Raw genomic sequence first — 24,576 nt, 5'->3', positions numbered from 1 at the left:
TTTGGCTGGATATGAAATTCCTGGTTGAAAATTCTTTTCCTTAAGAATGTTGAAGGCCGGGCGCGGTGGCTCAAGCCTGTAATCCCAGCACTTTGGGAGGCTGAGATGGGTGGATCACGAGGTCAGGAGATCGAGACCATCCTGGCTAATACGGTGAAACCCCGTCTCTACTAAAAAGTACAAAAAATTAGCCGGGCGAGGTGGTGGGCGCCTGTAGTCCGAGCTACTCGGGAGGCTGAGGCAGGAGAATGGCAGGAACCCGGGAGGTGGAGCTTGCAGTGAGCCGAGATCTGGCCACTGCACTCCAGCCTGGGCGACAGAGCGAGACTCCGTCTCAAAAAAAAAAAAAAAAAAAGAAAGTTGATTATTGGCCCCCACTATTTTCTGGCTTGTCGGGTTTCTGCAGAGAGATCTGCTGTTAATCTGATGGGATTCCCTTTGTGGGTAACCTGACCTTTCTCTCTGGCTGCCCTTAACATTTTTTCTTTCATTTCAACCTTGGTGAATCTGATGATTATATGTTTTGGGGTTGCTCTTCTCAGGGAGTATCTTTGTGGTGTTCTCTGCATTTCCTGAATTTGCATGTTGGGCTGTTTTTCTAGGTTGGGGAATTTCTATGGATAACAACCTGAAGTGTGTTTCCCAACTTGGTTACATTTTCCCCATCACTTTCAGGTACACCAATCAAATGTAGGTTTGGTCTTTTCACATAGTCCCATATTTCTTGGAGGCTTTGTTCCTTTTCATTCTTTTTTCTCTAATCTTGTCTTCGTGCTTTATTTTATTAACTTGATCTTCAATCTCAGATATCCTTTCTTTCCCTTGATCAATTAGGCTATTGATACTTGTGTATGCTTCACAAAGTTCTCATGCTGTGTTTTTCAGCTCCATCAGGTCATTTATGTTCTTCTCTAAACTGGTTATTCTAGTTAGCAGTTCCTATAACCTTTTATCAAGGTTCTTAGCTTCCTTGTATTGGGTTAGAATATGCTTCTTTAGCTCAGAGGAGTTTGCTTATACCCACCTTCTGAAGCCTACTTCTATAAATTCGTCAAACTCATTCTCTGTCCAGTTTTGTTCCCTTGCTGGTGAGGAGTTGTGATCCTTTGAAGGAGAAGAGTCATTCTAGATTTTGGAATTTTCAGCCTCTTTTGTGCAGGTTTTTCCTCATTTTCATGGATTTATCTACCTTTGGTCTTTGAGGTTGATGACCTTTGGATGGGGTTTTGGTGTGGATGTCCTTTTTGTTGATGTTGATACTATTCCTTTCGTTTGTTAGTTTTCCTTCCAACAGGCCCCTCTGCTGCAGGTCTTCTGGAGTTTGCTGGAGGTCCACTCCAGACACTGTTTGCCTGGGTATCACCAGCGGAGGCTGCAGAACAGCAAAGATTGCTGCCTGTTCCTTCCTCTGGAAGCTTCATCCCAGAGTGGCACCTGCCAGATGCCAGTAGGAGCTCTCCTATATGAGGTGTTTATCAACTCCTGCTGGGAGGTGTCTCTCAGGAGGCATGGGGGTCAGGGACCCACTTGAGGAGGCAGTCTGTCCCTTAGCAGAGCTCAAGCACTGTGCTGGGAGATCTACTGTTCTCTTCAGAGCTGGCAGCAAGAAACATTTAACTCTGCTGAAGCTGCACCCACAGTCACTCCTTCCTCCAGGTATTCTGTCCCAGGGAGGTGGGAGTTTTATCGATAAGCTTCTGACTGGGGTTGCTGCCTTTCTATCAGAAATGCCATCCCCAGAGAGGAAAACTCTAGAGAGGCAGTTTGACTACAGTAGCTTTGCAGAGCTGAGGTGGGCTCTGCCCAGTTTGAACGTCCTGGCAGCTTTGTTTACACTGTAAAGGGAAAACTGCCTACTCAAGCCTCAGTAATGGTGGACGCCCCTTCCCCCACCAAGTTTGAGCATCCCAGGTTGACTTCAGACTGCTGTGCTGGCAGCGAGAATTTCAAGCCAGTGGATCTTAGCTTGCTGGACTCTGTGGGGGTGGGATCCGCTGAGCTAGACAACTTGGCTCCCTGGCTTCAGCCCCCTTTACAGGGGAGTGAATGGTTCTGTCCTGCTGGTGTTCCAGGTGCCACTGGGATATGAAACACTCCTGCAGCTAGCTCGGTGTCTGCCCAAACAGCTGCCCAGTTTTGTGCTTGAAACCCAGGGCCCTGGTATCATAGGCAATGTAGGGAATCTGGTCTGTGGGTTGTGAAGACCATGGGAAAAAGCATAGTATCTGGGCTGGAGTGCACTGTTCCTCATGCACAGTCCCTCAGGGCTTCCCTTGGCTAGGGGAGGGAGTTCCCCAACACCTTGCACTTTCCAGGTGAGTCAACACCCCACCATGCTTCGGCTTGCCCTCTATGGGCTGCATCCACTGTCTATCCAGTCCCAGTGAGATGAGCTGAGTACTTGAGTTGGAAATGCAGAAATCACCCACCTTCTGTGTTGATCTTGCTGGGAGCTGCAGACTGGAGCTGTTCCTATTTGGCCATCTTGCCAGTCACAGAGTATTTCCTGATTCCTACTGTGATATAATATGTGTTTCTTTAACAGGCTATTCCTTTTTAAAATTTATTTTATTATTGATGTCCATTTAGATTAGGATGTTATCATAGACTATTGCTTTTAGGCAATTATTTGTAATGTGATAATACTGCCTTTGTGACCTACTGCATTGTTCATTTGATTATTATTCCATGTATACCTATTTTATTTGGACACACAGTTCTATACATATTTATTAGCTAAAGCTTTTTAAGTTTGTTGTTCAAAACAATATTGCAAGTAGCATATAATATATAATGATATATAGTTCACGTTGGTCATTTAAAGTCTCTTACTAATATTATTGAGGTACCCATTTCTCTTTGCAGTTGTGCCAGTTTTACTTTGTATATTTCAAGGCTCTTAGTTCATAGTTGCAAACAAAGTCATGGTTATTAGCATTTCTTAGCAATTTTTCCCTTTTATTATTGTACATAATATGCTTATTACTGTTTTGCCTTAAATTCTATGCCATCTGATATTAATATTGCTGCATTAGTTTTCTTATGGTTACTATTCACATATCATAGCTTTCATTATCATTTTATCATGGCTCTTGCCAAGAATTTATAACTATAATAATAAAAATCCAATCTGTAATCTTTTAGTAGACAAGTTTGAGCAATTTACACTATTTTGATTAGCTACTATGTTTGAACTTATTTTTATCATATTATTTTGAATTTTCTGTTAGTCATCTTTGTACATTATTTTTCTCTATTTATTAGTGCTTTAGGGAGTAAAAACTTAAAATTTTTGCTTTATTTTCTCTGCTGCTTTAGAAGTGCTTTGTGCAGGTTTTTTAGAAGTGAAACAGGTTGAGTATCACTAATCAAAAATTCCAAAATATGAAATACTCCAAAATCTGAAACTTTTAAAGTGCTGACATGATGCTCAAAGGAAATGCTCACTGGGGCATTTCAGGTTTCAGATTTTTGGATTAGAGATGCTGAACTGGTAAGTATAATGCAAATATCCCAAAATCCAAAAACATCTAAAATCTGAAATAATTCTGTTTCCAAATGTTTGCAACAAAGGATATACTCAACCTGCGTATTTTCTTTCAATTCTGTTAGTAGTCACTCTTAATTTTAAAAATTTATGCTTAATGATTTTTCTTTAACAAAGTCATTTATATTTTCTGTTCTGTCAAAAAAAAAAAGTAACAAAAATGAAGCCGCAGTATGTCTTGATTACCCCATATTGCTATTGTTTTCTGGAGGTTTTTAAACCAATATGACACAAATACAGTTTCTATATTTAAAATCAATCATTAAATGTACAGATACCTTATCCAGCTTGGTGTTAACTCTTGTTTCTTGTATCTCATGCCATTTGTGTGGGTTTCCTCTTTTTCCTGTGGAAATGCATCCAATTACCATTCTTTTACTGAGGGTCTGTTTACGAATATTTCTTAGTCTTTGTAAACCTAAAAATGCCTTCTCGGGTGATGATTCTTTTGTGAGTGTGGCATTTGATGTGGATACTTATTTTTTCTTAGCACTTTGAAGATATTCCATCATCTTCTGGCATCTGAGTAGATAACTTATGCTTCCTCTTGGGAAGCTTTTAAGATTTTTCCCTTTAGATAAACATGGTAGAGTCAGAATAATTGTTAATTTTTCTGCTTCTTAAAACTTTATAAAAATGAGATTAAAAGGACAAAATAATATAAAAAACTGTAAAATAATATAATATAAAAATACTGAGGAAAGATGTTATAACAACAAATTTTGGAAGCTATAACACATGTTGATGAGGATAATTTACTTAAAATACCAAATAAGGCTGAAATTTATTCTAGCATATGCAGAAGCTCAGAATCAATCCAATTGTACCACAGAACACAAGAAATGTCGGGAAATGCCTCTAAACTGGTAATGCAGTTAGAGCTTAAAAACATAAGGAATAGTTGAAAGATTGTGTAAGATGCATTTAGACCCCTAGATCTCTTTACCCTTCCTACATAGCCAGTCAACTGTATTTCCTTCACCCTAGCAGGACCAGAAGTTTATTTTCTGAGTAAACTGGTAAACCTATAAATAGAAAGGTAAAATAGTCTTCGGGGATGGCAAAATTTGGAGGTGCATCATGTGAAGATCTATCATTGAAATAGCTGTTTCACCATCCTATTATGAGATCCATCAGTCAACACATCTCTCTGCCTCTCCCTAAGAGAGGTAAGCACACATAACCTCCAATTAGCTTTTAGTACTTGTTCACTCCTAAATATTATTAGAAAGCCAATACAGCCATTGGAAGAAAATCTTCAGCATAAAAACAGAAACCGAAAGAAAGAAGTAGACCAACAAACTCAAAAAAAAAAAAAAAAAAAAACTTGGGAGCAGAAAAGAAAATCATAACAATTGTAACTGGTATCCTCAAAAGAGATAGGAGAAAATATTGCAGAAACACCCATACACACACACACACAATTACAAAGACTAGCCAATGAACAAAACAATTAAATAATTGTGAGAATAAAAAATTGGAAAGTGTCAAAAAAGAGAATTGAGGAAACTTCTCACAAATGAGAATGAAATGAAAAAGATTTGGAAAATAAAAGAAAAAAAACAAGAGAAATTAGAGCATCAGCATCAAATCAGAAGGTCTAACATTCAAGTAGTTTAACAAAGACAGAAACAAATATAATGGATGTGATAATATATCACATAAATAGTAGAAGATATTCGGGGACTGAAGAACATACGTTTCTAGATTTGAAAGGTCCATTGATAGTCCCAATTAAAGATGAAAATGGATGCGCACACACACAAAAAAACACGTCATCATACAATTTCAGAACACTGAAACATGGAGAAAATCTAGAAAAGTTTTCCGAGAAAAATAAGTTACACATTGTGTTTATTTATTGAAATCTTCTTGGAAGCTGAAATATATATTTTATTTAAGAATTGATTTTACCCTTAAATTCTGGAGAATTCTCAGCTATACTTTTTTAGATATTAATTTTCCATCATTCTTTCTATTCTGGAATTCCTATCAGGTTTATGTTGTGCTATTTTAATCTCTCCTCTAAAATAATGTTTTATGTTTTTCTATCTCCTTGTTCTTTGTACTGAATTCTTAATAAATTTCTTATATAATCTTTTCAATTCACCAATCCTCTATTTTATTTGGTTTAATGTGGATATTTTAAAATTTTAATGACCATGATTTTTATTTGATTTGTTCTTTTCATACATAGCCATCATTTTCTTCTATAAGAAGGATTCCTTGCAATTGAAAAAATAAATTTTTTCTTTCATTTATCAATTTGAGTATCTCAAATGCAGATATTTAAATTGTACATTGGATTGTTTCATAAAAAGAATTTGATGTGGAGTGAGTCCATGTTCCATTTCTTGATTTGGTTATCTGTACTTTGGTATTTGAGTTTATCATGTGTTTTAGAATTTTGTTTGTAAGTCCACTGCCTCTTTCTCTGGGTTTATTTCTCTTTTTCAACCTTCTTTTGTGGTAGTCTTCACTTGGCTTCTTAATCCTCACATGCAGAATCAGAGCATATCATGATGCTTGGGGGTTTCTGTGCCATGGGAATAATAGAACCATTGCATATTCTGTCAATTACAAATTCAGTTTATGGTTTTTGTGCTGCTCTTAGGAGGAAGGCTATGTCTGCATTCTTCCTAGGCTCAGAGTCTGTTAAAGTTGTATTCCAGAGTTTAGTCAGTGTTATTATTACAATTTTTTTTTCTTGAGAAGGAAGCCCCACTCAAATCCTTGGCTTCAAATTGTGAACATGCCTTGAGTCACTTTATTAAATGTTGCTTTTAGTTATCCCAATATTGTATATATTATATACTAGGAAGTGGCAGTGGTTGGGGGTGAGTGGGGGAGAACAATTCAGCCCTGCTACATTAGCTAAAGTGGATGTTAGAAGGAGAGGGAAGATATTATAGGTGTACTAGCTGTCTCCATTTCAACCTTATATATTTAGGGTTGTCTCATAGTCCAGTTGACTACAACAAAAAGCTTTGTTTAGAAGGCCTAATTGATCAATGCCAATTTTAACAAAAACAAGTGATACTGGTATAATAGGTTACCTTACCTCTTGTTCTCTACATGGACACTAAGAGTATCTTAAAATAAGAATTTAGATCAGAGATGCTATGTGAAATTAATTTTTCAAATATTTATGATGTACCCATAAATTATACTGCCTCATATCCTTCTATGAAATTCCAAATACATAGAACTCATGTTAGAAAATTATTATGTTTGAAAGAGAAGGAAGTGATTCATTATTAAAGGTTCCTGAACATTTGATAAAATACTTGTTTCATTGTAATCCAAGGGTCCCCAGGGCTTGAGTGGTATATATTTGAATGACTGGTGAAATAAAACCTCCTTTGTTGTGAAATACAGGTACGTGTATTTCTAGTTGGTATTATTTTTTTTTCTATACCTCATACCGCCGCAGAATAACTGATAGTGACTTGTGAAAGGGTATGTAGTTCCACTGAGAAACCTGAGAAAGAACTCAGTTTTTGGATTTCTAGGCTGTTCCTTTTCTATTTTCATTTAATATCCCACCCTCCCTCCTTTTCTTCCTAAACTTTGCTACATAAATATTTCACTGCTACCTTGAAATGGTCTTAGGCATTTTTTAAAAGTATCTCACAAAGTCTTGGGCCTGAGTCAAAGCAGATTAGTGCTCTTTCCTACTAAATAATAAAATCACTAAAATATGAAATGACACCTAATATTATGTTGATTATTCCCACTACAGAAAGAGGATGAAAAATTACTTTAGTGTTAAAATCCAATTAGCCAGTGATTGATTTTAACTACTCACACTTTAGTTTCAAAAAGCATGGCTGAAATACAGCAACGTCAAAATACCTCATTGGAATCCCTCATCTGGTTATTTGTGTCACTCTTCTCCTGAGTCTCATCATGGAGGATGGCTGACCTAACAAGCGATCAAGTCACCACGATTGTTGTAAAATCCCTTTCATTTTATTCAGGGAAAATGCCTGGTATATATTTACTTTTCATTATAGGAAAATACATCTTTATGGATTACCTCTTAAAAATCATGCTTTAATACAACCTAGAAAATTGAGTATGATTCCTCAGATACGAAAACAATTCCTGTATGGGAAAAGATTGAATTAAATTGGGATTTTACTAGCATATTGAGTAAACACTTCATCTTTGATATGTTAACACTACCTGGGCACCCTGAGAGATTTTTTTTCCTTCCAATTTATAAATTAGAATTCTGCTGTAGGTGTGATCAAGTATAGCGTTTTTATTTTGTGTAGTCCTATTCAGGTCATTTAAAGCATTCTGCCTACTACAAGAATCATTTTTACATATTTAGGCAAGTCAGAAGAAAGACTGGATCCAAAACACAGAAAGTTAGGTGATCATTTTTCATTATTATGATACAAAGTTCATAATTCATTAACTATTTCTAACATTATAGATAAGTATAGCTGAAGATAACTGTTTCCTATAGCTAACATATAGTTAGCTGCTGTGTAAAGTTAGAAGGTTAAAAATGTAAAACATTGTGAAGGAATAATCTTGTTGGCACTGGGAATGATTTCACAGAAAAGTTGGCTATAGGCAGGTCCTTAAAGTTAGAATAGGATTTTGACAGGAGGTGGGACAAGCCCTCCTTTTCCCAGGAGGGTTGAATTAATTAACTCAAAAAAATATTTAGAACTAACTAAGTAAATAGAGCTATTCTGCACTGCTATGTGCTAGGCACTACTCAAAGTATTTAAAATGTATTATTTTAATTCATCTATTAAAATACCTTTGAGTTAGGTACCATTAATATTTTCACTTTATAGATGAAGCCCTGAGGCACAGAGAGATCACTCAGCTATTAAGTAGTAGAATCAGGATTCGGTCCAAGACAGAGGACTCCAGAGCCCACACTGCTAAAAACAAGAACCCTGGAGCCAACAGCCTGGCTTCCAATCCTAACTTCATCTGCAGTACTTGGATTAGTGCCTGACTCAGGGTAAGTGTCTATAAATGTGAACTATTTTAATTATGTTGATTGTTATTAATAAGTTACTTCTCTGTGAATATGCATAAGTCATTCAGTGTACTACAGATGATACAAATATGATAAGAAAAGGCCCTAGTCCTCAGTGAACTTTCAGTCTTGTGGGAGAAAGACATACAGTCAACCTTCTGTATCCTTGAGTTTCACATCTGAGGACTCAACCAACCACGCAAGAAAATATTCAGAAAAAAAAATAGATGACTGCACCTGTTCTAAACATGTACAGACTGTTTTCTTGTCATTATTCCCTAAGTGATAGAGTATAACAAGTATTTACATAGCATGCACATTGTATTAGGTTATAAATAATTTAGAGATGATTTAAAGTATAAAGGAGGATGTGCACAGGTTATATGCAAGTAATATGCCTTTTATATAAGGATCCTGAGCATCTAACATCTTCTTACTAGTGGTTCCTGGACCCAATCCCTCTTGGATACTGAGGGAGGACTCTGTTTACCCCAGAGGCGTAATGGGCTAAGCATGGGAGAGATTATCTCCAATAGGAAGATAAAAAATCAAGAAAGACCCCAGTTGTTTTTGAGCAGAACATAGAATACATAAGTTTGTATTTGAAAAGGTAAGGAGGAGGGCATTACAGGGCAAAAGGACAGTGTGCACTAAGGCATTTTGTGTTAAAAATATTCAGTGTATGTTGGAGAATAGCTTCACTTGTCTTTTATTTGCAGGGGGCACAGGCAGGGTAGTAAAAAAAAAAAAAAGGGCAGAAAAGCAACCTTAAGTTCAGATCTCGTGGAGCCTTGAAGAGGTCTTTAAACAAGTGAGTGACAGATCAAAGGCATTTGTGAAGATCATTTTGGTGACAGGGAATACAGTGGAGGAAGAGAGGACAAGAGATACTATAAGCATGTAGACCAAATCGGGCTTGATTTGTTTTTAGTTTCACCATAATAACTCTAATAGTATACTAGACCATTAATTTGTTTTATGTCACTGAACAAATCACTTACTATTATGTTCCTGTGTTTCCTTATCTCAAAAAAGAGAGCTGAATTGATAAGCATATGATTATTAGCTTATAGAGGTCATAAACTCTCTGTGCTTGACTTTAGGCTTAAATATTTTCACAAGTATGTTTTGTTCATGATGGTGATTCACAGATATGAATATCTTCTCTTTCTTAGTAAATTCTTATTTTCATTGTGTTTTTCTTCTCGAACTATAATTAAGAGAAAACTGTGTTTCATGCTTTTATATCATATAGAGATTACTATATAATATAGACTCCAATAATTCTTATTTGATTATTGATAAGATAAAGTTCTATGCTTTGATTATGGTTCTTTTCCAGTGGGCTGAAGAATTTGCCAGGCCCAGTTTTTAGAACAATTTTGATGTGTAAAATTAGGATCATTTGTTTTTTTACCATCACTGCTTAGTAAACTTAAAAAAGATATTATTAATTTTTGTATTGTATATTTTCATATCTTCCCAAACCAGAACACACACCACTAAAAACAGTGGAATAAGATGTTTTCCCCAAAATAAATATTCAAGTTCATAGAGTAAGAGACAGTTACACAAATATTTTTATTATGAAAATTCACAATGTATTATATTTTCCAAATAAGGAAAGCTGATTTCAAACTAAATAGCTTCTATTTGGGAAATTTCATTGTGCCTTTCACATCATATTTTCACACTCCTTTTTGGACTATAGTAAAACATGTCTCCCTTGATATTTCAAGCCTGAATGTCCCTTAGATACTTTAAGATGCTACAGCAAATAAAGTCCTTTTGGTCTGAGAAGATACTAGAAGTATATTTTAAAACTAATTATCATTCTTCTGCTGAGAGTTTCTTTAAGAGCCACTCTCTAATTTCTGTCAAACATTTGCAGTTCTAGTACAAATACATTTATTTTTTTAAGAATTAATTCACTTGCATTTAAACTTCAAGGTAGTGTTTGCCTTTCATTGTGAAATAGAGAAAGGTTGTGAAGAAATTTCCAAGGAATTAAAAAATTAACTCTGAAAATTCTCTTTTAATTTTCCTGAAACGTAATGTGTCCAGTCCTAACAATCATAGAGTTACACAATTATCTTACAGATTTAGGATGGTCTCATTGTCAGTTCAGGCTTTTAAGGAAAAAACAAACCAATTCTTCAAAATAAACTCTCTGAGGTGATTGTATTGCCAATCTAAGCTTTAGTGGAAAATTACCAAATGTCCTTTCTTCTTTTAGTCACATTTTTTCCCCCATGAAAAACAAACACAGCAGCAATGAATTTACCTTAATGTTCTCTGCCCAACACAGATGAGGTGTAATTGCCTGTGGATGAAACATTCTCCTGAGTCAAGAGTTGCACAGAGACTTTCTACATGTAAAGTGTCTTCTTGCCTAATACTATTTTTTTTTTTTTTGTCCCAGCAAAGGAAGTGGATTGGATTTAGTTCAATTTGTTTTTAACCTTTGTATCATAACATTTGTTCAAAGAGAAGATTCAGAGCCAACAATAAGTCTAATTGGATCATTTCCACCTATTAGAAAACATACTTCAAATTAACATTCGATACATAGATAAATATCATTATTTATAAAATGAGTTACATGGTTACAAACATTTAATTTGCATTAGATTGTGAAATACTGAGGTTTATTGTCACCCTCCTACCTAAATAATTCATAGAAAGGGTCTCTTGTAGCCTTATATTAATGACCTGAATGGAATGAAGGCTACTATTTAGAATATACTAATGTATCTACTAAAATATGTAAAGTTAGTTTCATTAACTAGGTTTACATTATCCATTTTTCTTATGACAATCATACTTCTTATGACATCCAAGAACATATCTGTTTAAAATTGTTGAATAAATTAGTTGCTTTTTTCTTGGCTTATTGTCATTTGACTGAACTCCACAGTTACATCCAATAAGAAGTTAAAAATGAAGTTTCTGTCAACTATTTTCTGCTAGCAAACATAGTGACTCGCCTTCCAAATAAAAGCACATCAACATGAAATTTTCCCAAGGGTGTATTCTAGGTCATAATCTTTATGTTAATAAATTCCTTACTGAATAGTAAATCGTAAGAATATATTACCTTATTCCTATAATACATTGCCTGCCAGCAGGTAATTACCCATCAAAATCTAAACAGAAAGGAAGATCTTGACACTAGTGACCCCTGCAGGTAAAATTAAAGAAAAAGTACACCGTAATTAGACAAAAGATAATACTACATATCAGAATGCAGCTAGGTAATACCAAAGCATTAACATCTATCAGTAACTCCCAATGAGATTTGTTATTATTATTTACGAATTACCAATGGAGATTTTGTAATTTGCAGAATAAGTCAAGCATATGTTTTGGGATTTTACTAGCTATTATTGAACACATTTACATTTTGCATATTAACTATAGTTTCTAGAGAATGCTGTCCAGATAGGCTCTTAAAAAGCTGATTGGAGTTGTTTGATTAAGGAGTTAGAAGAGATCACAAATGGCCATCTGGTTTGTCTGCCTGCCTGACGATTAGTTTCAACAACCAGCTAACTGATGTACAAAGCGCTTAATGGGCAGTCTCAGGAACTCCCAATAAGATAAGCATTATTATTCACATATTATGGAAAGATATGAGTAAGTGGCAATGTAAGTGTCAAAGCTTGGAGATGCCCTAAAGCCCCTTCTCCTGATCATTATTCTATGGGGTGAAGGTAATATTTAGGAAAGGTTACCGAATGGATATGTATAGACCAATTCCCAATGGAAGGGCATATATTTAATGACCACTTATTTATTTAATATATATGAAGTGCTTACTTAGTATATCATTTTGGGCTAGGTCATGAACAGGTTTTAAGCATATCCAACAATTAGCATGAAGATTTTTTTTAAAAGAACAATGTATCACATTAATGATTTAAACAAATGCAATTTGATACACTAACTCATGGTAATAAAGACAGTAGCCACAAATTCAACCATTTCATATGTAATTGAGTCATTATTTGTGTACTTATATCAACATTAAAATTTTGTGGCAACTTATGAGAGATATAATCAATTTTTGTAGTGACACATTTCTTCTAGATATCTTACCTTTTTTTCCAGAAAGGAGAGTTATCATTTTAAAGTTTATGCTTTGAAATTTACTATTAAGTTTAGCTTTGTCTTTTAGGTTCCCAATTAATCCATGTAAAATATGAGACACAAACAGAATGTCTCTGTGGATGTTTCTGTTACTTTTACAAAATAATGATGGAGAAGTGCTGTTAAATGTTGTCTTTGAAAGAGCTGACAATTAACTATAAAACTCCTAAAGTCTCAGTGTCGTGAAAACAGCAACATAAAAATAAAACAAAAGCAGAACATCTAATATCTTGATATTTCTTTGATTTCTTTCATATAATAGTAAGTGTATCATGATAAAATAATAGTTAAAATGATTTGATCATTGCATGTTGTATGCATGTATCAAAATATAACATGTACCCAGAAATAGTCATAATCATTATGTGTCAATTAAAACATGTACCAAGACTTCAGAGTGAATCCAAGTATTAAATGCCTATTTATATTTTTCCACAATTATTTGATGCATAGCTAATATATACCAGGCAATGAAATAGATATTATAGATAATGTATTATGGTCAAGAAAAATATAATTCTGCACATTCACAGACCTTACAGTCTAGGGGGAAAACTGGTAGTAACCAGGAAATAAATAAATAATTAAGGATGTTAAGTGCTTTTAAGGAAATAAATAAGGCAGGAGGTTGGAAAATTACATGGAGAACTTGACTTAAAAAGAGTAAACAGAGAAGGTAACTGTCTTAATTAACTTGGGCTGCTATAACAAATACCATAGATTCGGCAGCTTAAACAACCATTTATTTCTCATAGTTAGGGAGGCTGAAAATCCATGATCATGGTGCCAACATGGTGAAGTTCTGGGTGTGGGCCCTATTCCTGGTTTGCAGAGGCTATCTTTTTGCTGTGTCTTTACATGACAGAGAGAGAGAGAGAGAGAGAGAGAGAGAGAGAGAGAGAGAGAGAGAAATAACATGTGCAAGCTCGCCAGTCTCTTCTTATAAGAGGAAACTCCACCCTCGTGACCTCCTCTAAACCCAATTACCTCCTAATACCCTCAACTCCAAATATCATGACATTGAGTATTAGGACTTCAGCATAACAATTTTGAAGGGACATGGGCATCCAGTTTATCACAGCATCCATGAGCACCCATTCCCTTCCAAACATGCTTCTGAATTATTGGAAGGAGCTAGCCATGGAGGAGCTAAGGGAGCAGCATACACGGAGGATCTGAGGAGGAAAAGAATCTGTTCTTGTAGTAACTACTGCAAGGAGGCTAATGTGGTGCTGTGGAATGTGGCTGGCACCAGCACAGATGAACTGAGTTCATATCAGGCAGCATCTCATGTTCTATGAAAGGGTGTCTGAATCTCATTTAATGTGTAATGGGTTTCAGATAGAAACAAACAGGGCCTTCTCTTGGTTCTGTGTAGTGACAGGTCATAAGCAGAGAAGAGTAGAATAAAGAGATTTTTAAAAGGAGAATATTACACTAGATAAAAGCTAAGTTTTGATATTAGAACAAAGTCAATTATTTCCTCAGGTTTTGGTTAACGCAGAAGTGGGAGACTATTGTCTTAAAAATACTGTGATCATAATAACACTAAAATAAGAGGTTTGTGCCAATTAAATTGAAGTAAATATTGTTTCTATCAGGTAAAGATATATATTGCCATATTATAATGACTTCAATCTGAGTTTGTTCTCTACCTTAAAGCAAAATAAAATTGTATCCCTTTTAATTGAAAATAGGCAGAAAATTTTTTATGTATACCTTCAAAAAGAGTAGTAGACAAACAAATGTTCCAGAAGGTAAATTAAGGGCAAATTTTTCCCCTCTATAATAAGCACAGCCTGGGTGTAAAATTGTAATGAGTCAATACATATGTCATACCAAAAGAACCAGTCAAGTCAGAGAGGAAAAATTAGCTGAGCCAGTTTTTTGGCTTAAGAGAAAATTCAAAAGGTAGGTTTGCTGCATTTAACACTTACTAAGAAGTTGTTGGCCTCACATAACTATCATTAGTTTATCCACTTATATGTAAAATTGATAGAGTAATAACTAATGGAATAGGATTTTGCAGAGAGTTGGATAACAAGTTTATTACCCAGGGCCTGACACATAGTAGGGATTTGGTTTATAGCCTTAGTTGCAAGCCTATCTAAAACTAATCTGTATCAAAGACAGGGTTTGAGGAACGTATGCTAATTCATTAGCAGTTAGTTGGTAAACCAGAATAACTAGTTCCAGGTAATTTTTAAAAGAAATTATGTCAAACAAATCACAAACAAGGAAGCTCTGCTCTTCAAACATTCTAAAATTTTAAAATTCTAAGAAAGGAATGCTAAAATTAGATTGAGAAGGTAAGAGAGTCAGTGAAATTCAAACATAACTTTAAGTACTCTTGTAATTTTTCTCCTTGTTGGCATGTGCTTCTCACCCTCTAACATGTAAATATATCCTCCAAAACACACTAGGTTTAGGAAAATCAGTTGAGAACTGCCATGGGTTGAATTGTGTCCTTCAGAAAAAGATGTGTTGAAGTCCTAACCCCTAGTATCCCAGAATGTGAATTTATTTGGATGTAGGGTCTTTGCCGACGTAATTAAGATGAGGCCATACTGGAGTAGAATGGGCCTTAATACAATATAATTGGTGTTTTTATAAGAAGAAAACAACACAGTAAGTGAGACACTGAGGTAAAAGATAGCCATGTGACAATAGAGGCAGAGATTGAAATGATGCATCTACAACACAAGAAATGCCAGGGATTTCTGACAAATACCAACAGGTAGAAGAGGAAAGTAAAGGTTCTTAACTCCATACTTTGGAGAAAGGATGGCCCTGCCAATAGCTTGCTTTAAGACTTCTAGCCTCCAGAACTGTGAGACAATAAATTTCTGTTGTTTATAGCCACTTGGTTTGTGGTTCTTTCTTGTGATGGCCTAGGAAACTAGTAGAAGAATACAGCCACATGGAGATCTAGTTGACCATAGTCTTCAAACTACAGCTGTTTACTCTATCAAAGCAAAAGAGGATAAAAGTCATGTGGAATGAGATTATACTAATAACACTTCATTTTTAGCCTTAATTTTGGTCTGGTCAACAGCACACCTGAGCAAAAACAAAACAAAACAAAAAAGGAAACAGACACCCCCACCTTTAATTGTATCTTCTCTTCTGAATGATTTATGCATCATGTAAGTGACAAACAAATGCTTATTACCGTCAGACCTCCAGAGCCTACACAGCTATAGAGAAATCAGGTCTATTCCATTGACTTCAGGCATCTTTAACAAAGGTGGCATCTGTGGTCCAGCACCAGAAATCTCTTTTATTGGTGATGATGTATGAGACCAAAAGAACACAATCAGATTTTTTTTTTCACACTCAGGTACATGAAATTGAGCTTACAGTGCTGTAAGTTAGGAAAATCTTGTTTTAAAGGCTGTAAACTGCATATAACTTTGTGAATATATTCATATGCATGATATTAAAATAGCTTATGTATGCCTAAAATCCTAGATTATAAAAATAGCACCCAGCTAAAAACTGTTTTTTTTTTTTTTAGTCAATGCTCTCTCCTTCTGTGACCATTATAGTTTTCTGTGTCCTGTCTTCCCTACATAGGCTTATTTGCCATCAGTCTTAATCCATTTTCACAAACAAATTAAGGCAGAGAGCCAGATGAGGGTATGCAACTCTACCCTCTATCATTCACTTCGCTATGCCTCTGTCAGAATCAATAAATACTCATTCAGAGGAGGGGGCCTAAGGAACTCATTAATCCTCCTGCTCACTGCTTCCAAAATATGGGTGACTTGTTAGGGGCTCTCTGAAATCCACAGTGCAAAATATAGCTCTTGAGCACTATTAAAACCCTAGCAATATGGGCACAGAGCATGAGGAGGGGGCTTATCAGTGATAATTACAGTGGTAATTCTGTGTTCTGTGATTCATCCATGCACAGCATTTTCCAAATAATGTCCTTTTGTCATACAGGATTATAGGTTGCCTTTGTTTTCGAAGACTCATCCAAGCCTGGTGTCTCCTCATTGTTTGAATCTGTCCTTGAACATAAATAACACTCTGGAAATTTCCAATTTTATACAACACTTTTCAAAGCATGTACAAAGAAAGTTCTTCAAACTCTTAAGAGTGAATAGTGATTGCTGACTTGTTTAGAGTGAATACAGAAGGAGATGCTATACAAAAACTCCTTCAGCGATTCACGTGAAGGATGTGGATGTGAACACACAGTATTAAGAGTTAAAGGAACCCACACAAATAGAGACTTTGAATGGATTTATATGCTTAGCTTTCTTACTCTCGTTGACCTTAAAGTTAAAAGTGTGATATCTTGGTCTTACTTTTCTAATTCATTTGTTGCCTCAGGTTTGGGGGACTTTATTGTTATTCCTCATGGGTTTTCTAACTCTAAGAGAAGTGATGTGAAAAATAACATCAGTCTGAACTTGGTAACCTCTACTTTATTTTATTTTTTTTTAGTTTGACTTGGCTAAAAGCCATTATAGCTGCTGTTTATTATTTCAAAATACCATTAATACTTACTAGGTCATTCATTTCCATGTAATTTTTTCTTTTAGAGAGCTTTGATTTAGAGCAATGTATGCATTAGAAGGAAAACATCAGATAATTATTTACTCAAAAAACAAGAGAGAGGAGGGTTGAAGAGAGCATATCCCATGAGATTTAAGACTGACAGATTAGCAGCAGAAAACCTTTTGTCTGGAAAGTAAGAAAATGATCCCGAGAACTAAGCACAATATACCTCTCAACTTGTCAAACCAAAGAAGCTTTATATGTGCAAAATGTCCAATTTTCTTTCCTCATATACAACTAACTTGAAAATTCATCTGACTTGGAAAATAACCAAATTGAAAATAAAACCTGTAATCATAAACATAACATTTTATAGATAAAGAAGAAATCATTGGATTATTCAGAAGTTTTTGCTGCCTCATAATTACAATATTTATTTTAATGTATTAATTATTAGTAAAATATAACAAAGTGACAGCCTTTCAATTGGACAGTATAGAGTATCAATATTTTAGAGATATAAAATTAATAGCTTCCACTTTCTAGAGACTTCAGATATTCCAAGAATAATGCTATGGTCTTTATTTAAAAAATTTCCTCTAATCTCCACAATAAACTGATAGATATAATGGTATTTATCCATTTAATAGATGAGGAATCTGAGAATCATAGAGATTAACTAACTTGTCCAAGATCAGATATCAGAAAAGTGGTAGAGTTTGGGGTCACATCTAGTTTTGACTACCCTAAAGTGGATGTTTTGTCTACTTTGGCCAGGCAGCTTTGCAGACCAGATGTTAGAGATGATGCTAAGTCCTACCAATTCATTGAAGTTTTTGTATTCAAAATTACTTCCCCCTTCTAATAAAATGGACATAATTCACTTAGTTTGCGACTGGATTAAACTAAATTTAACAGTATGTATGCTTTCTCATTTTTCCCCTTCCTTCCTGCCTTCCTGCCTGCCTTCCTGCCTTCTTGCCTTCCTTCCTTTTTGCCTTCCTGTTTTCTTGCCTTCCCTCCCTTCTTCCTTCCTTCCATCCCTCTCTCCCTCCCTCCTTCTTTTCCTCTTCTCTCCTCATTCTACTCAAAAAATAATCTGAAAGGACTCATAATGTTATGCATGTATAATAGAACCACTAAAACCTCTCAAAAATATGTTATATCCACAAGTTTGTGTGATATCACTGATTAAAAATTATAATATAACTGCTATTGAATAAAATACTAACAAACAATTTTGACACTTCATTAGTTTAGTGTTTACTCGTTCAACACAACGTGTTGGAATTCACCTATATTCTAGGGATCATGGGAATGGAAAGACAAATACATCATACATCACAGGCCTTTCCTTCACTACATGTACTGTATTAGGGTAATGTACAAAACTGGTGGGAATAGGTGACTAAGTAAATGTGTTCAGGAGAATTGAAAAGGTTCTACAGGAGAGTGGACATCTCAAGGGGTCATAAAGAATGTAAAGAAATTTTCTAAGAGAGAGGAGAGATGAAAATATTCCTGGAAAATGATGAGTGATAGATTGGCCAGCTCTGCAACTGAAGCAGGTGGTGGTCATTGCCAGGGAAGTGTTACATACAAGATATAAGGTGAGATAAAAAACCAAAAGGTGGAAGGCATGTGGTTATTATGTCTGGAAATTTTGATGTGACACTAAACCATTTGTAGTTTTTAAAAATATAATTTGATACAATCTTTCACTTTAAAAAAAGTACAAGTACAGAAAATAAAAACAAAACCCTTTTCTGAGCCACTTCAGAGTAAGTTGCCGCCTTGATGCCCCATCACACAGAATTCTTTACTGTGTCTCCTATAAACACGGATATTTTCCTATATCAACACAATGCAATCATCAAAGTCAGAAATTCAGCACTGACACATTTCTACCATGTAATTTTCTGACTCTGTTCAAGTTTACTAGTTGTCCTAATAATGTTCTTTACAGCAAACATATCCAGTTCAGAATCACATGTTGCATTTAATTGTCATATCATTTTAGTCCTCTTTAGTCTGGAGCAGTTCTTCCGTCTTTCTCTGACATTAACGAATTTGACACTTGTATTAGTCTGTTTTCACACTACTGATAAAGACATACCTGAGAAAGGTTAATTTATAAAGAAAAAGAGGTTTAATGGACTCGCAGTTCCACATGGCCGGGGAGGTCTCACTATCATGGCAGAAGGTGAAAGGCATGTCTTACATGGCAGCAGACAACAGGGAATGATAACCAAGTAAAAGACTTCTCATTATAAAGCCATCAGATCTTGTAAGACTTACTACCACGAGAACAGTAAGGGTGAAACCATCCCAATGATTCAATTATCTCTCACTGCGTCCCTCCTGCGACATGTGGGAATTATGGGATCTGCAATTCAAGATGAGATTTGGGTGGGGACACAGTCAAACCTTGTCAAAGTTATTGAAAACGACAGGGCAGTTGTTTTGTAACGATTCCTCATTCTGGGTGTCTGATGCTTCCTCACAATTTGATAGAAATTATTTAACTTTTGCAGGAGTATCACAAAAGAGATCTTGCTTTTTTTCTCATTGCATCCTATCAGGTACTGTTGAATTTTAATTTGTCGCATTAATGACTATGTTCACTGTGATCACTTGATTAAGATGATGTATGCCAGGCTTCATTGTGAAATTCCTTTTCTCTTTTTGTAAATAAGTAGCATTTGCATGGGGAGATAATTTGGAACTATGTACATAACCTATTCCTCACTAAATGTTTTTATTCTCTTACTTAATTCAACGGGTTATAATCAGTTACTAGTTACTATCATTATTTATTTTGATGTTTAAAATGGTTGCAGAGTTGGCCAGTGGAACTCCTTCAAGCTGAAGTCTGTGTTCTTTTGGCAGCCCACATCATTCTTTGTTTTCTGTCACAGAAGGTTCTAGACTCATCTTCATCTTGTGCTTTTCCTGCCCTACCTCTTGGATCTGCAATTTCCCCAAGAAGCCCTGATTCCTTATAAAGAAGAGTGATATTCAGAGGCCAACATATGAGCACTAAGTGTGCTCACTTCTATTAGAGCTACCCTTAGGCTCTCTTATTTAATGTAGTTACAGAATATGTGCACCCACATATGTGTGTGTATATATGTACGTGTATATATACATCCACACATAAAGTGGTACATTGTATTTTTCAAGATGGTTACAAGATTGCCCATCCCTTATGATCTTTTTACAATATAATTGTGGTGCTCCTCTTCTCACCCAGAAGTCAGGTCTATACTATCCCTGTCACCTAACTTGAATCTGCAAGTGCTATAGACTGAATTGTGCTTGCCCCAAATTCATAAGTTGGACCCCTAACCACCAGTGTGATGGTAGTTGGAGGTGGGGCCTTTGGGCGTTAATTATGTTTGGAAGAGTTCATGAGGGGAGCCCCTTATAATAAAAGACACCAGATGTGTCTTAGTCCCCTTGGGCAGCTATAACAAAACACAACAAACTGGGTGACTTAGAAACAACACAGATGTATTTCCTACAGTTCTAGAGTCCAAGAAGTCCAAGATCGAGGTATGAGCAGATTACATATCTGTTGAGGGCTTGCTTTCTTCATAGAAAATGTCTTCTCACTGTAACTTCACATAGTGGAAGCAGGGGGCTGGGGAAGCTTCCTTGGGTCCTCTTGGGCTCTGCCCTCATCATCTAGTCACTTCTGTGTTAGGCTGTTCTTGCATTGCTATAAAGAAATAATTGAGACTGGGTAATTTATAAAGAAAAAAGATTTATTTGGCTTACAGTTCTGCAGGCTGTACAAGCATGGTGCTAGCATCTTTTCAGCTTCAGGGGAGGTTCAGGGAGCTTCTAGTCATGGTGGAGGACAAAAGGGGAGAAGGCATCTCACATGGCAAAAGCAGGAGCAAGAAAGAGAGTGGAGGGGAAGGTGTCACACACTTATTAACAACCAGTTTTGTGAGAACTTACCCATTATTGTGAAGACAGCACCAAGCCATGAGGGACCCACCCTCATGACCCAAACACCTCCCAGAAGGCCCCACCTCTAGCACTGGAGATTGCAATTCTATATGAGATTTGGGCGTGGACAAATATCCAAACTATATCAACTCCCAAAGTTCCCACATTCTAATACTGCGGCATTGGTGATTAGGTTTACAACATATGAATTTTAGGGGGACAGAAGCATTCAGATCATGGTACCTGGGCTAATTTCATTTCTCCTGAGTCCTATGTCTCTCTTTTATTTGATTTATTCTCAAATGTCACTGAAGCTACTTCCTAATATTAGGTGTAAGAAAGTAGAATTTCTGAAGTCATGCCTGTATGAAAATTTTTAAAGGATAATTTTTATATAAAATACTAAAGAAATTAGGAGACCACTACTCTATCTATCTATCTATCTATCTATCTATCTATCTATCTATCTATCTATCAATCTATCTATCTACCTATCTATCTATCTTTGCTTTTTCTGGCTTTTTCATCTGACTGAATTATGGCCAAAATACTAAACACATGATTGCAACTACTTTTCAACACCATTGAAATCACTTGGAATCTTTTCTGTTAATTACCTTTGGATTCAAAATGTAATTAATATTGAGGTTTGAAATAACATATTAGAACACATTCTCTCTAGAAATGGTTTGTACAGCTATTGAGTATAAATATATACATACAAATATATATATATACACACCCTTGTACATATAGAGTATAAACTTGTATGTATAGATTTATACACAATAAATTGTGTATACATACATGATAGATAAATTCTATATACACACAAGTATTTAGAATAGATTTTGGGAACTTTTAAATAACCCTTTAGAAGGTAAGAAAGTCAAGAAACTTTGAAAACCAGATTGAATTAGAAGGGCTAACCCTGGAGACACCTGGGTTGGGATCTTGTCATGATCCCAAGTCACCTGATTATAATTCAAGTCACTTTCTTACAGTTATGATACCTACAGATTGAAAAATCATTTGGATTAACATGAATTCTCTTTCAAAATTTGAATATTTCTTATAGGGTCTAATAAGTGGTGTCAGTTTACTATACTTTAAAGCAAGTGGCATCCACCTTTACCCCCTTGAGATTTGCCTTAACATCTAGCTGAGGTGATCAGCATTGGAGCTGAGAAGGTAAAGATAATTTTCATAAGTGGTAGGGCAGGCTTAGGGCAGCATATCAAGCTAATGTGACTCTGGTATCAGTACATGGAGGTGACGTTTGTCAGGAAAATCCAAGGGAAAGGGAAGAGATTCCAATTGGGTGATTGAGAATTTCCTCCATCACAATAGAATAACAGACAGTCGCTAGAGGTATGAGAAGCAGGAAATCTGTTAAAAATGAGCTAGTTCAACTGGCTGTAATTAGAGGCAGAATAACCTATGGTGGTAAGAATGGGGGACTCCCACATACTCCAGTGGCTTCCCCTGCACTTAAAATAAAACCAAACTTTACTAGGGCTAATAAGGCTCTATATTTGCTTATTTCCTGAACCCCATCTCGCCTCCTACCACTTTCATGTCAGCTCAGTAAATTCCATCCACAATGGCATTCTGGCTATTCTGTGAACATACTAAATTTGTTTCTGCCTTAGGCTTTTGCACTTGATGTTCCCTCTGATGGGAACACTCAGCCCCAGATCACCTGGTGTCTTCTCTATATCATTCAGAGTCCAGCTCAGATGTCATCTCCTCAAAAAGGTCTCTCCATTTAAAATAGACACTCCCCCCTTCACCAGCCCCCCTTCCCATATTCTCTATCATTTCACTCTGTCAGTCTTTCCAGCACTTATCACTTTCTGAAATTATCTTGTTTGTTTATGTCTTGTTGCCTGACTTTGTCCTGACACTATAAATGCTTGAGAGCAAGGACTTGGTCTTGTTAACTTTATGTCCTCAGTTCCTAAAACAACGTCTGTCCTGTGGTAGGTATTCAATAAATGTATTTTGAATAAATAACTGAATAAATGAACTGGAGAGATGATGGAATAAGAACTAAGAGTTTCAGCCTATTGGTCTGATACAATGGAAAGAGTGAGGATAGACAACAGCTATGATGTAGTAGGCAGTGTGTTCAGGATGAAATATAAGCTCAAGTTTGCCATTCTGTGACGTGGAAAAATTATGCTTGCTGAACCTCAGTTTCTTCAGCTGTGAAAGGGAGATAACTATTGTATACGACCGTTTTAAAGACTTGGTTAGGTGAAACAATAAATATATAAAGAGTAAGGCACAAAGAAGGTACTCCATAAATAGTAGCCATTATTGTCATTAATACTGAGCTAAATGAATTTTTGTATACTTAGTATGAGAAAGCTTGGGAACTCCCCAATTTTCTTTTCCTAAACTCTGCCTTTTTATACAATTTATTGTATGTTTATGAAAGTAATAGAAACTTTAGTATATTTTGCATATCAAACAAAATATTCATATAAGCTTGATTTTCAGATGCAGCCAAATAATAAATTGGACCATAAAGTATGAACACTTTACCTAGCGATGAAAGAGTATACACATGAATAGAAGAGACATAATGGTTGGCCATAAAATATGATTAACCTAGTTGAAACAAAGGGCCTTAGTACCTCACAAGTGGTGAACTCATTAGTGGGTTATAGGGGTTCCACATGAGTGAAAAAATCATGTATAATGGTTGCTCATTACATACCCTATTTATTCCTAGGGTGCCTTTTGTGAAGCTTGTTTTTTCAATTAAGTTTAAGCAAGAAGAGAGAAAAGCATGATATAAGAATACACCAACCATATTTTAAAACAGTATTATTTTAGGAAGTCGGTCTATATTAATCAAAAGAAACTTAACCCTTGATGATAAAGCTAGTTTTGTGTGCATTCCATGTATGACCAAGCCATTTAACATTGCTTTTACATGAAGACTTTTATGAAGCAGAACCTTTTGATGGGCTATTTCCACGAGGATCATGCTGGCCTGTTCCCTCTCTCCTTTTTATTATTACTATTAGTGCTTTTGTAGCCCCAGTTCTGCCACCACGTCTGTAAGTTTGGGTAGTAAATTAACCCACACAGGGCCTCACTTTCCACACTTGATACTGGCAGAAGGACATCAAAGTTGCCTGTATTGTAACTCAAAACAAGACAATACTTGTGAATACTGGAAGCACATCATATAGATGCAGTGTGCTATTACAGAGCACTTAGTGCATGCCTTTGTATCATGGGTGTCCAGTAAATATTAATTAAAAAAAAAAAAAAAACCAGAACCACGTTGATAACTGGACCAGCCTTTTTTTTTTTATTTATTTATTTTTATTTTTTATTTTTTATTTTTTTTTTGAGACGGAGTCTTGCTCTGTCTCCCAGGTTGGAGTGC

Source organism: Piliocolobus tephrosceles, chromosome 8 (genome assembly GCF_002776525.5).
Source record: "Piliocolobus tephrosceles isolate RC106 chromosome 8, ASM277652v3, whole genome shotgun sequence".
In the NCBI taxonomy this organism is placed as follows: Eukaryota; Metazoa; Chordata; class Mammalia; order Primates; family Cercopithecidae; genus Piliocolobus; species Piliocolobus tephrosceles.
This window is presented reverse-complemented; position numbering follows the sequence as displayed.